The following is a 13339-nucleotide window of genomic DNA, read 5'->3' as shown; positions in this document are numbered from 1 at the left end:
TCTAATCACTAATTTTGGGAAAGCCCACAACCTCTTCAGGAAAAGAGGAGTACTGATGTAAGGCCAGAAACTGTTTCCTCTGATATTAATGGCAAGATATTTAATTATTTCGGTGAAGAGAGGATCGGGCCCTTAGGTAAAGGCATGAAAATATATCTACATACTAATGACGCAGCATCAGCAGGAGAGAGAGCCTGTAGTGTCGAGACAGCTAATTGTAAATGCAAGTCCATGACAGATTCCACGTTTATGTTTGCAAAAGGACAGACAAGACATGAAAAACAAGTCTTTTAGCCAAGGAAAATTGACATTAATTCAGCTCCCCAGCTAGGGCACCTGTGCAAACAATACCATCCCCAGGCAATTAAAACAGAGAACTCCATAGTTAACAGGGTAATGTGGATTAACACCTGACCACTTCACGGGGGTAGAAGAATAGCTTTGGCAGATTTGCAAAATGAAATGATGTCACCTAAAAAGCCATTTTTTCACACTCAGTGCTTCTACAAGAACATTCTAGATTTGAATAGCTTTGCTCAGACAAAAGTGGAATATGTAACTATTTTTGTGAAGTTAGAAAAAATTTTTGATTTGGTAAATCTAAATATTCCATGCATGCAATTTTAAACAAACTTTACTTCTAACCATTTTAAAAAGACCGTGTATTTTTGTTGTAAACCAAGCTAATTTTTTTAACCAGAAAAATATTTTGACACAAGTGGGTACTTGAGTAGTTTAAAAACATTCTTCTAAAGCTTTACCAAAGTAGAAGTTTAATTAAATCAACTGACGCTCATGAGTAATTTCAATATCAACTTTTTCTTAATGTTCAGTAAAAGACTTCTTATCAAAACACCCCTGGTGCAACAAACTCTAGGACAACAAATTTTGATACATTTTTGAGAAAATCAGATACTTCTCAGTGACCTTGCTGAAGCAATTTACCTCACCCAAGGTCTTGCAGGTGGTTTTTGGCTTTTCTTTAAAAGTGGACCTTAGAAACATGTAGGAAAGCCAAACAATCTCTTTTTTTTACCCTTTTTCCCCTCATTTTTATTTTTCTTTTTTTTTTTTCCTTCTTCTTTTTTTTTTTTTTTTTTTATTTCCCTGTAAGAGCAGAAAGTTTCCTTGTCCAGGAGCTTTTAGTCTACAACAAACGTGCTTCATCTGTGTTTACATTCAGCTCTGGTTGTTCCACTTTAGGAGGGAAATGAACACTGTGTGTTGATCACTAATACAAAAAAAAAAAAAAAATCCAGGATCTAAAAAAATAGCCGAGAGGCCTATTCTTATCCTATTGCTAGGAAGACTAGAGAGATTTGTGGGACCAGAATACTTTCTATCTTATATTAAGGTCTGTAACTAGACTGACAGGAATTAAAGTAATCAGAACCCTTTAGATACTTTTAGCATCAGGCACATATATGTCACTCACCTAGCCTTAGACTGACCTCAGTTTAAGGTCAATTTTATTACAAGTTGATTTAAAAGAAGAAGAAAACCAAATCCAAACTATGAGGTAACTGCCAACAGCTGAGCAGGACAGCAGCCTGTCATGGACAGCCAGCTCAAGGCATTCCTCAAAGCAGCCTATTCACAGTCCAGCAAAACACAGACATATTTTATTTACACTTTCCCAGCTCCATCCAGACCAGCAGCTAATTGGGAATGTACTATTTTCATGCTTGATCTTTGCTGAGCTATAAATGATGAGCACCAAAGAAGTATTTTCCCTCACACGCTTAAGCAGTGCAACTTACACTTGCACTCATGAAATTTCCAAGCAGACACTGACAAGTGCCAAAAGCTCATTAAAGATTATGGACCCACTGAGTCATCATGCAATGATTTTTGAGTGACCTAAGAGAACATTTTATATAAGCGACTTTGTGGATCAAGGAGAAAGGATGTAAGCAATCCCTGTAAGTGCAGGTTTGGAACTAGGTGTAGGACATTAGGCCTAAAGTTTGGAAACTGTGCTCCTTTCATTTTGTTCCAATCCCAGCTTTGCTGGGTGAGTCAGAGAAAGGCTGGCAAGCAGCCGTGTGAGAGACTACCTCACAGGAGATAAGGGAACACCGAATACCTCTAGCACCTTGGTTTCATCATTACTTAGAATGAAATTGCAGTGCAGGAGCCTACCCCAGCTTTTCCATGGGCTGACTTCTTGCAGGACTCTGCTGTTAATTAGGTTTGCAGGGCAGGATAGAAGAGAGAATTTATTGAAGGCTCCAGATATGGAGATTGAGGAATTTGAATTTGGTCTGCAGGAAAAAGGGAAGAAAAATATGAGTGAGAAATTATTGTGCTAGAAAGATTGCTATGCAGAGCCACATAAGACTGCCAGTGGAAGATAAAAAGACAAAACACAAAGTAAAACTGGCATGTAAGCAACTCAGAAGAGGAAGGGAGAATTATTTTGCTTCATTTAAGAAGAGTTTTTGGGGCAAGGATCATGCTTTTTTACCCTTTCCTACCTAGGTGAGTAAAACTCTGTTGTCAATTCTATTTACATACTTATTTTTCATGTTGTTAAGATTAAACTAGGAGTGGAGATCTCCTGTCCTAGGCATTGTGTGGGTGAGGAGAAGAGGACAGTCTCACCCTGAATTGCTTGCAGTCAAAACAGACAAGACAGGCAAAAACTAGAGAAAGGTGATAAAACAAGAGATCCACACCAGCAAACACTATGGTACCCCTGGTTTCAATGGGGGCAGGGACAGGAATGTGATAAGGGAAAGAAGACAAAGCAAACGGAGGAGTGAGAGGAGGGCAGACAGGACAGAGAGTGGAATCATCAGAGGCAAGTCCAGGGGAGACTAGGGATGAAGAGCCTTGGATAAGGCTTGTGCATCGCAGCAAACAGCTGCTTGGCACCAGCTAGTCAAAGCTGTAGAAAATATTATCAGTGTCCCTGAGGCTCATCTCATGTTTTCTCTGGCTGTTGGCACAAATGACCAGTCATGTCCCTGAAAGCAACACTTCTGGAAGGACAAGAGGTCCCTGACCTACTGACAGATATAATTTTTCTCTTGCGCATTTCTAAATATGGAAAGAATTGGAAACATTTCTGTCTGTGTATCTTTTTCTCCAAAAAAGGGGGTGTTAAATCAGGCAAAATTACATGGAAATACCTACAAAATACTTGAAATTGTTTCAGTAATGGAAAAAAAATAAAGGAATGTGCTTATTTAAGTTCAAATATTTTACTTTGAAATTTTTCAACAAATATTACCTGGATTTATTTTTAAATTAATTGGATTAAACTTTACCTGTAATTGGGCCTTAAATTATTTTTTAAAATACTGACTAAGCCTGAAAAGTCACTAAATAGTGTCCTGTATGCAACATGAGCCTATAGTTATTTGACAGCAAATGAAAGAATGCAATGAAAAGTTTGTGGCTGTACTAAGTAAAGCAGTCAGCATTTATCATTAATACTATCATTAACCTCTTAACAAATTATTTTGCATACCACACTGCTCTTCTTTTTCTTTCTTTTTAAGGTGATGTAGACAAATGTACACCTGATTAATTGATTCAGAAAATTCTGCTTGTTCATCACCAGCAATACTTGCTTACCCTGCTCTCAAAACAAAATTGAGCTTACTTTCAGTTTTTCAGACACTAGACCTTTTTGTTCGAACACTGGAGAAAACAGAAATGGCTTTATGTTATTCTGCAGCTTAGCCATTTCAAGGTGAGAGCAAAAGGAGCTCTGGAGTTCATCTCTTTCTGTGGAAATTAACTTTCCAGAAGAGTTTTTGCATAGAAATGAGGGGTTCCTATGAAACATCTCAGAGTCCTCCACTTCCATGGTCTCACACAAGCAATGGGGGAGCCTTTAAGGAACCTTTTCCAGATTTGGTATGAGTTTAATGGTGAAAGACAATACCCCAATTTGCACCCAGGAATGAAATGGAAACAGAGCATGGCACAGACTGCATCCTTTAAGAAAGCCTAGCCAACAAGCTAGCAACAGCGTGCCACCCCAGCTGTAAGCAGTCCCAACCCACAGCCAAACTATGCAGGGCCTAAACTGTGCTCTGCACTTGGCACAGCAAATAAGCAATCTAATGGGCAGAGCATTTGCACACTGAATTTAGGTGTAGTGCCACAATGAGTACAACCATCATGGTCCTTACGGACTAAGGGAGTATGAAAATCACAGCCTTCACCTCAAAAGGTAATTGCTCACATATGATGCAAGTAATGTTTTGTTGATGCTTCCATTCATTTTAAAGGTATTGTTGAATAAACTTGGGCTTCATCACAATAGAAGCAAACTTTACTAAGGCATGGAAAGAGAGGCACAACACCTCTGCGAATAAGACTTAAGAGCCCTTCCACTATGAACAGCTTAGGAATGGGGAGAAGAGGTCACCCAGGCCCAGGTGAAGAATGTGACATAACTTTGAACAAGAACGAGAGGCTTTTAAAGTTGCAGTCTGGAGTGCTACAGGACGTCTTTCAGGCCAGTAGGAGTGTGAATGTGATATGTAGTTCATCAGGAAACCAATGAAGGGTTTAAGGGGAAGAGAGGCTTGAATGAAAAACATGGGGTTTTTTGGCAAACCAAGAGGGAACGATGAAGAAGACCATAGTGGAAACCACTGCAGTAATCATCCAACCACCCATGCATTCCTGCACCATATCCAGCAAGGGTTCCTTGCACAGTCTAATCAGGGAGATTCCATGACAAATGCCCCTTTTCAAATATGGGCCTGGAAAAGAAGCTTGGCTCTTGTGCTTGCCGCAGAAAGATGGCAAGCAGAACCAAAAAAAACCTGTTTTGACTTCTGCAGGAATTTTAACAGATTTTGCCAATATTCCTAGCATGAGAGGAGTCCAGTAAGGTGACAAAATAGATTGATGCTGCCCAAGCTCCAAACACACTTCCCTCATGACTTTTCATAATTGCTGCTTGAAGTGTATATATAACTCTCTAACTTATCAGAGGTATGCACACACTTCTGCCCACCCACTTTCAGAATACTGAAGCCTTTAGTATAAAATGCATGTGAAGGTGGAAAATGGTTGGAGAAAATGAAAAAATTATGCACAGCTTCATTCTATTGATTCTGTTCATGTTTTGCAGCTTCAGAAGCTCAATTTAAATAAGACGCTACTTTAGTGACTTCACAGCATGCCAATGTTCAAAATTTCAGATGAGAATGAAGCAAATTATTAAAATTGAAATTATGGGTAATGTAAGTGCAACGTACAACACAATTACATACTGCCAAATAGATACTACCCATGGCCATTATTCTGGGAAGAAATGAAAAACACCTGGAGAACAATGCAGTCATTGGTCACAGCCAGAATGGCTTCATTAGGGGAAAATCCAGCTTATCAAACTTAATTTAGTTTCATGACAAGGTAACTCACCTAGGTGATCAAGGTCAGCCTGCTGATATAATCTTTTTGGATTTCAGTAAAGCTTTCAATACTGTCTCTCACAGGATCCTTCTGGACAAAATGTCCATCACACAGCTGGATAAACACATCGTGAAAAGGGTGAGCAGCTGGCTCATGGGTCAGGCACAGAGGGTTGTAGTGAAAGGGGGGACATCAGAGTGGTGACCTCTCACTAGTGGGGTAACACAGGGCTCCATCCTCTGCTCTGTGCTCTTCATCATCATAAATTTCTTGGATGAAGGACTGGAAGGGATACTGAGCAAGTTCCCAGATGGTACAAAACTGGGAGAAGCTTTATGAGGAGCAGCTGAGGTCACTTGGTCCATTCAGCCTGGAGGAGACTGAGGAGAGACCTCATTGCAGTTACAAATTCCTTGTGAGGGGAAGAGGAGGGGCAGGCACTGATCTCTTCTCTGTGGTGACCAGTGACAGGAGCCAAGGGAATGACCTGCAGTTGTGTCAGGGAGGTTTAGGTTGGATATTAGAGAAAGTTTTTTCGCTCAGAGAGTGGTTGGGCACTGGAACAGGCTCCCCAGGGAAGTGGTGACAGCACCAGACTGACAGAGTTCAAGGAGTGTTTGGACAATACTTTTGGGTACACGGTGTGACTCGTGGGAGTGGTGCTGTGCAGGGCCAGCAATCGGACTTGATGATCCTTGTGGGTCACTCCCAGCTCAACATAATCTATCATTCTGTGACTGAGCTTTTTCGTTTGCCAATCCTCAGAAATTGTCATTGTGAATTAACCTGACATTGCTGGAGTTTTATATTTTTCAGATAATATCTCTTCCACCTTTTTGCTGCCTATAACTTTACTTCATTCTTTCTTTAGGATCATATTATGTCTATCCTCTCACATAACAGGGTAACAGTCCAGATGTGCAACAGCTGATATCTTAGCTGACCTAAGCAAGGTATCTACAAATGCTGTCTTCTGCACCTGGTTCTGCTGTTTTAACTCACCTTGGAATTAATGGTGAGGAACAGGCAATGCCAGGACCCGTATCCCTTCATCCATACCCAGATTTCTAAAAGAATCCAAATGCATGCTGTCCTCAAGAACAGGAAAAGAAAGGGCTCCTTTCTTGCACTGACTGAAAAGGGAAGGACAGGGAGACCAGTTAAAAGACAAGAGAGGATACAATAGCTAAGACACTAGACACTTAAATTTTAAATACAAGAGAGAGGCACGGTATCTTGAAAAAAACCAATTATCTTCCATGTTTCAGAAGCAGAAATATTTTGTCCCTGACACTGTGCTGCTCTTCTTTTTTATTTTTTTCTATGTTGTATCTCTACAGTGTTAAAAATTAGACTTCTTCCTTTTTCTCCAAAAGAAAAACTTTGAATTTTTCAAAATAGAGATTAAAAAGTATCCAAAATGAAAAAAATCTGGAATAAACAGAAGTTCTAATAATATATCTGGGCTCAGTAGAGGAATAACATGATCTAAAGAACATCTAATGACAATCAAAACCACATCTGCAGCTTTTTATTCATATATCTGCTAGGCTGAGAGAGGAATCAAAATTAACGCAGAATCTGAGCTCCATGAAAAACAAAAGGAATTTTTTCCATTGCCTTTTGTGAAAATTGGATTAGATCCTTTGTGCTCATAACAGAATAGCCAGTTGGTAGAATATCAGCTAGGCAAAAACCCCAAAATAGGAACGCATGTACACTTGGTAAAACTGAGAGGCCCTTCCCATTTCATTTCAGCCTTGGGGGATTCATTCTAAATAATCTTATCTACAAGCAATTATAATTTTCCAGGCAACCACCACATTGTAAGCATTGGCCATGAACTAAAGGTCTCAGAGGACAGAAGAGTGGGAAAAGAAGACAATCTGAGTGAATGACAAACTTATTCACATATCAGGAATCAGAAATTTCTTTGAGCATGTACAAGTTGGACTTTGTGTATATGTAACCAATTATCTTAATGCAGTTATTATATACAAGGTCATGACAGTATTAAATATGAAGTGCTACAGTACCACACCCAGGTGATATCACTGGCATCTAAAGGTCTGGAAATAATCTACTGCTTATCAGAGCTCTGAACAGAGCTGGATACTAATCTGAAGGAGGGGGTGGGGACTTGCAGGATGTCTCCTCTGACCCCATGAAAGACTCATTTGCCGCCTCAGGCAGTGCCAGTTGGAGAGGAGCCACCATTTCTGTTGCCTCTAAACCGTTCTGGTAAATCTATGCATTTTGTCATTCTAGGCAGGATAAAAATGAATTTCCATTCTGCTTTACTCAAAACTGAGCTTTCCTACCCTGTGACAACCAGTATTTTTGCAAAACTCAGTTTGCAGCCAAATAGGTTATGTGCAGTCTCATGGCAATGTGCATTTTTCCAGGTTATCTCAGCAAAGGAAGGTATGGGATGCACTTCTTAAAGCTGGAAGTGTTTGGGTTGAACATTCAAAGTCTCTAAATCTGGAGGAGCATCGCTGTGATGCACTGAAGTGCAGCCTAAAAATCTGCAGTGTGGTGGTGGTGATATTATATTTTCTAAATATTAATGAATGCAGTAATATTCCAGTAAAGTTCTCATTTTGTGTGTGAATTTTCAGGTTTTGGAAGGGAATGCCCTACTCTATGGTTGCAGGCCTTTCCAAAAGGACATCTGCCTCCATTTATTCACAGTCTCTGCTTGCAACCTGAGTATTATAGAACATGTATGGAAAGAGGGGATGCTCAGATCACAGTTCTTAACTGAATCCCTTTCAGGAAATGATATAGAATTCCATTTTAATTCAGACTGAATCAGGATTAATTTTATATAGTGTTTTGTATGGTTTTGTGGTATTCATATGGGTCATTTATTCTTATTTCCAGTCTGATAACAAAATTAGTTTTATGAGATCTTGTCCTCAGATTAACCAAGTGTAGCCATGTACCTTTCACGGTTTCAGTAATACATGCCAAGACAGAGGGACAAGTTCTTAGTGTGATAATGGTTTATTTTGCTGCACGCTACTGTCTTGGCATGTTGAGATCTACAGCACACAGAATGTAAATGTTCTGTCTTTCCCATACTGATTATTATTTTAAAATGCTGCAAGATAATTGAGCAAATGTCAGAAATCACAAGACTACCTTCTTGTCAGGTGAAAGATTTACTTCCTTTTTTTTTTTTTTTAATTTGTTTTCCTGAATGGTCTATCTCTAGAGCACTATCTCTGTAAGTAAACACTTGATGGAGAAGTGAGGATTGTTTGAGAGAGTTCCAGAAGTTTGCAGATTTTCTGCATATTTTTCCTGTTGAGAAGACACAAATCTGCAGTTCTGAGTAATGTCAGGTTTGCAGGAGGTTTGAAAGGCCATCTGTAGTAAATGTGCTCTTTTCTGTCATGCATTTTCCCTTCCAGTGCTCTAAGAGGAGACATTGAATACTTTGTGAGAATTTTCCTGAATTTCTGGTACTCATATTGGTCATGATTTTTCCAGATTAAATAAAACTAGTGCTCATTTTGACCTTATGACTGGTTTTCTCAAGAACTGACAGTTGTATGTGCTCATCTCAATGCATCTCCTTAAGGAGAAATCAGTGAACTAATTTTAGTGGTACTCATGTATGATGAGCAGATACTCTATTTGGAAGTACACCTTCCAAGTTCATGCTGAAGCCCAGACCCTCAAGAGAAATGATGTGTTTACCTTCATGAAACTGAGGCTTAGGGTCTAGGTGCTTATCCTGGCAAGTGTTTTAGACATAAGCCAGAGGAGTGGATGAAAACAGAGAATGATTTTCTTTTCCACTTTTAGAAATAAGCATTTGAGCTGAGGAGAGAAGCACACTGGACCTTTCTAAGACATTCCTCTGCATAACTTAAGGATTTATCTCGCTGTTATAAGAGAGCCAAATGCATTTCACTATGTACTCACAAAGCATGGCATTGGTTCTCACCTTGTGCTCTTTGGGAGCCCATGGCTTCATTTTTTTCAAGCCCAGTGATCTGTCTATTTCTACCTGAGGCTTCTGATGTGCTTCTGATAAGTTACAATTACAGATGAACAGGTAAAACAAGAATTCAAGGACATTGCTGAAATGCTGGGCTCAGCATCCCTACTCCTCCCTATCACCACCTTTGTTTTTCTACATTAAGAACATAATAACAGCTCAGAAATAAAATTCATAGACCCATAAGTGAACTCATAAGTGAACCCGACTGCTTTTCATTTATATGAGAAAAAAGATCCTGTCCTCTCTCATATTAAATTTCTTTTACCATGTCTGTTCCTTTTTACTGCGCCTGCCCACATGCAGCATGCACTAAACCAGGTTCCATGAGTAAAATGGACTGAAGCTAACTTGCAGAATAAGAAATGGAGCCAATCTCTCCCTCCCTGTTCCATCTTTCCATCTAGTTGGGCATGGATCCATAGGGATTTTACTGACATAAAATGAGAGTTAGTAGTATGCAATCAATGGGCAAAGGAGGATAGACAGGAAAGAAGGATTCTTCAAGCTATGTGCCTGTGTCAGGACCCTGGGAGGGTCCAGTCACAACCCCCACACTGTGGGGCCTCTTTCCTGCTCACCAAACCTCTGCAATTCTTTTTCTCACAAAACTGAAACACTGCTTGGTTTCTGGATGTAGCTGCGTGTTTATGCCTGTGCATTGAATAAGCGTGTGCAGGAGACCCAGTATTTCAGTGAGAAGGTAAACATTTGTGACCTCTACCTGGTGAGAAGTTCATTCCAGTAGCTCAACAGGGTTGTTTAAAACATAGTCATTGCTGGAATATGAGGGACACTGCCAATTGCTTTGAAAGTAGGGGCTTTCCCCAAGAAAGCTGGGGTCATTGTGATACTGAACAGTACAGTGATGCAGATCCGAAACACAAGCATGAGGGCTCTTGCCCTTTCCTGCCACCACCCTCCCTGCTTTGTACACACATTCCCTGTCATTTGATGCTGCAGTCCTGTGACTGCAGAGCCTTTCTTCTCCCCCACATCCACACTCAGGTTTCACCTGTCTCTGTAACCTCTACCTCCACCAGGTCATGAAGGCTGAAAAAAATGCAAGTTGAGCTACAGTGGTAGCCACAAACCAGCTCACTTATATAATAATATAAAATGGGAGCCCTGCAGAGCTCAGGTCAGTCTGTCTCCCAAGGGAATAGGGGGATCATCTGGTTACATGTCATTGTCACCTTTGGCGCCTTTTCATACAAACCCAGAGTTCAGCAGATTTCTGATAACTCCAGCTATAGTCCATGGGCAGGCAGTTCCTGCTAGGGGGTAGATACCAGCATGATTGTGAAGGCCTGCCTGATGAGCCCAGCTTCTCAAAGGCTGAAAGCAAAGTACACCTGTGTGCAAACAACAGGACTGAAAAATCTCAGATGATGCTGGCTGATTGCTTTTAGCTAAGTGATCCCAAGCAGGTGTCTTAGCAGCACTTACTCTTGTCCTTCTAAGTCAGCAAAGGAAGGCAGAAAGAGCCTGAAGTACTGAGAGCTCTGAAATGCATTCCTGCTACAGGCAGGAATTAGCAAGAGATCAAGTGTGCCCAAAGACATTCAGCGACATGAAATTCATGCAATATTCTTGCTGCTACTCTCTGGATAGGCTGACACACCATGTGAACTGGCAGGCACATCTTCAGACCTTGTTGTTGATATACACACACACGTGTATATACATCTATCTAAACTTTGTATTTACTGCAAACAGAGCTTAGCAAATCATTTGCACTAAGTGCTTCTCAATGAGTATTATTGTTATCTTCTGTACACTGCTTACCCATTAATGCTTTTGCCATGTTCCCCAGATTCTTCAGTGTTTGGACAAATGATGTGTATTCAACAATGAAATTGTGCTACTATCTTGGAGCTGCTTGGACAAGCTAGCCACACATCCTCTGAACCAAAAAAGAAGAAGGCAGACAAATGGCAAAGACTCCACTGTGACAGTAAGGTTGTCTGCAGAAGGAGAAAATACTTTAATGGGGAAGGCAGAGAGCAGTTTAAACTGATGCTCATTGAAGCCATCTTCCTATGCAAACCTCTGCTTCCTTTCTCAAATCCAGAATCAGACAGAGAAGACATCCTCTACCTTGAGACATGAGGAATCAAATAGTGACTCTCATTCCTTGTTGCCAGGTGGGCTGGGGGAAAACAGAAGTGTGAGAAACTGACGATTGTAAGAAAGAGGAAATGCCATTTATTCATTTATTAAAAAATCGAACAATGACTACTTAAGAAAAAAATGTGTAATGGTTCCTTAGGTCTGTTCTCAAGTGCAGTTTCACCGATGGACTTGTTTACAGCACAAGCCACTCCCAGTACACTTTAAGTGCATTTAGGTCATTGCCTCGTCTGAAGTGCAAGAGCATCTTGAAGCAGTTTCCACAACAATCTCATTCTCTGATCACGATGTCAGCTACATTTACAAAACTCAAGTGGCTGTAGAAACTACCTGCATGTACAGTTGGATTATGCATTATTAATCCATGCTACTGAAATTACCTAAGTCAGCTTGTAATATGTGCAGAATCTCACCTTGCAGAGAACAGAAAGAAAGATTGGCAGTGTTTATGGAAAGAGAAATAATCCCCAGATGTTTCTCTACAGCTGTCACTGCTAGCTGGGGAATTTTCTGTACAGTTCTCAGTTTACTTCCCCATAGCTTGCCATGGACTTTCATACTTGTGCAGCACCACAGACTTTCACCAAACCTTACACCACCTTTCTCCCAACGCCAGGCATAGTCCACAGCTCACCTCTGATGAATTCACCACTTTTCCACACAGATCTGCAGTCCATTTTGTCCCAGTCCCAAGAAAAAACCTATGGGTCAACTCTCTTAACCCTGGAATTCATCCTCAGCATATTTTCCCTTCAATTCATGCACAAGTCTCTACAGAGCTCTGCTCCCCAAGTCCTACCTCCGTCACAGCCCACTTACCAGTCACGTCATTGCTAGAGCAACAGCTAGGTGCCGGGTTCTTGGGGTCTGTGTACTGCTGGCACATTTTTGAAGGTCATGATTCCTAGGTGTTTGGTTTGTGTGTTGCCAATTAAACAAGCCTCCAGTGAGTGTTCTGGGACTGCTTGAACAAAGCATTGGAGGACATGCCTGAGTTAGGAGAAGTGATGGCATTAAAGGCAACAAGGCTATTCACACACTCATAAATAAACATTTGTGCCACTGCTTGGCCGTAATGGGGCTGATTTCATTCAAAAATCAGCTTTACAGATTAAGCTCTTGGTGTCTGAACTTTTCTCCTGCTGTTTTTAATAGAAAATGTCCTCATTTAGAAACAGATCCTTCCCATGCACACCACAGGAGAGAGTAATTATATGTGATAGAAGTCATGACTTCTAAGAGGAGATATAAGGTATCTGAATTCCCTGCCTTCCTTATAGACTTATTCTTAGATCATTGCTGGTTTAATTAACTTTTAAATTTTAATTATCCTGTGGACTATAGTTCTGATTAAATGATCTGATGAACAAAACCTAGCCTTTAGGTCAGCATAGCAAAATTATTTTTAATGTAAGAGGGAGAAATTGCTCAATTTAACTACACATTTCCAAGTCCCTGTAGTCTGCTTTCACCACCTGATTTCATTAAATGCCACAGCTACTCCCAGTAAAACAGGTCACATGCACAGTGAAGGGAGATTCATGACTCTCTTAAGTCTTCCTGCAGTACCTCCATCATCATACTCAGTCCCTATGTAGTCATGCTGGCAACAGCAGTCAGGTCTCATGGGCTGAACATAAGACTAGGGAAGTAGATGATGGATGTCTTGCTTTTTCTCCCCTTTGCCATCTCTTCCCTTCTCCCACATGCCCAGTATCACAAACACCTGCAGAGCAGCACCTGCTGCTGAGGTCCCTTTCAGCAGTTGCAGCTGCTCAGTGGGTCACAGATCTGGTTGACCAGCTGCTTAAA

General features: G+C 40.6%; 1 long non-coding RNA gene across 1 annotated transcript; it reads left to right on the top strand.

Annotated features, from left to right (window-relative positions):
- Window positions 1-1917: 1917 nt before the first annotated feature.
- On the top strand, window positions 1918-11632 carry LOC125322935. Its single transcript, XR_007202296.1, has 2 exons — window positions 1918-2481; window positions 11211-11632. It is a non-coding gene; the product is annotated as an uncharacterized LOC125322935 (long non-coding RNA).
- The last annotated feature ends 1707 nt before the right edge of the window (window positions 11633-13339 follow it).

This window comes from Corvus hawaiiensis, chromosome 3, assembly GCF_020740725.1.
Source record: "Corvus hawaiiensis isolate bCorHaw1 chromosome 3, bCorHaw1.pri.cur, whole genome shotgun sequence".
Classification (NCBI taxonomy): Eukaryota; Metazoa; Chordata; class Aves; order Passeriformes; family Corvidae; genus Corvus; species Corvus hawaiiensis.
This window is presented reverse-complemented; position numbering and strand designations above follow the sequence as displayed.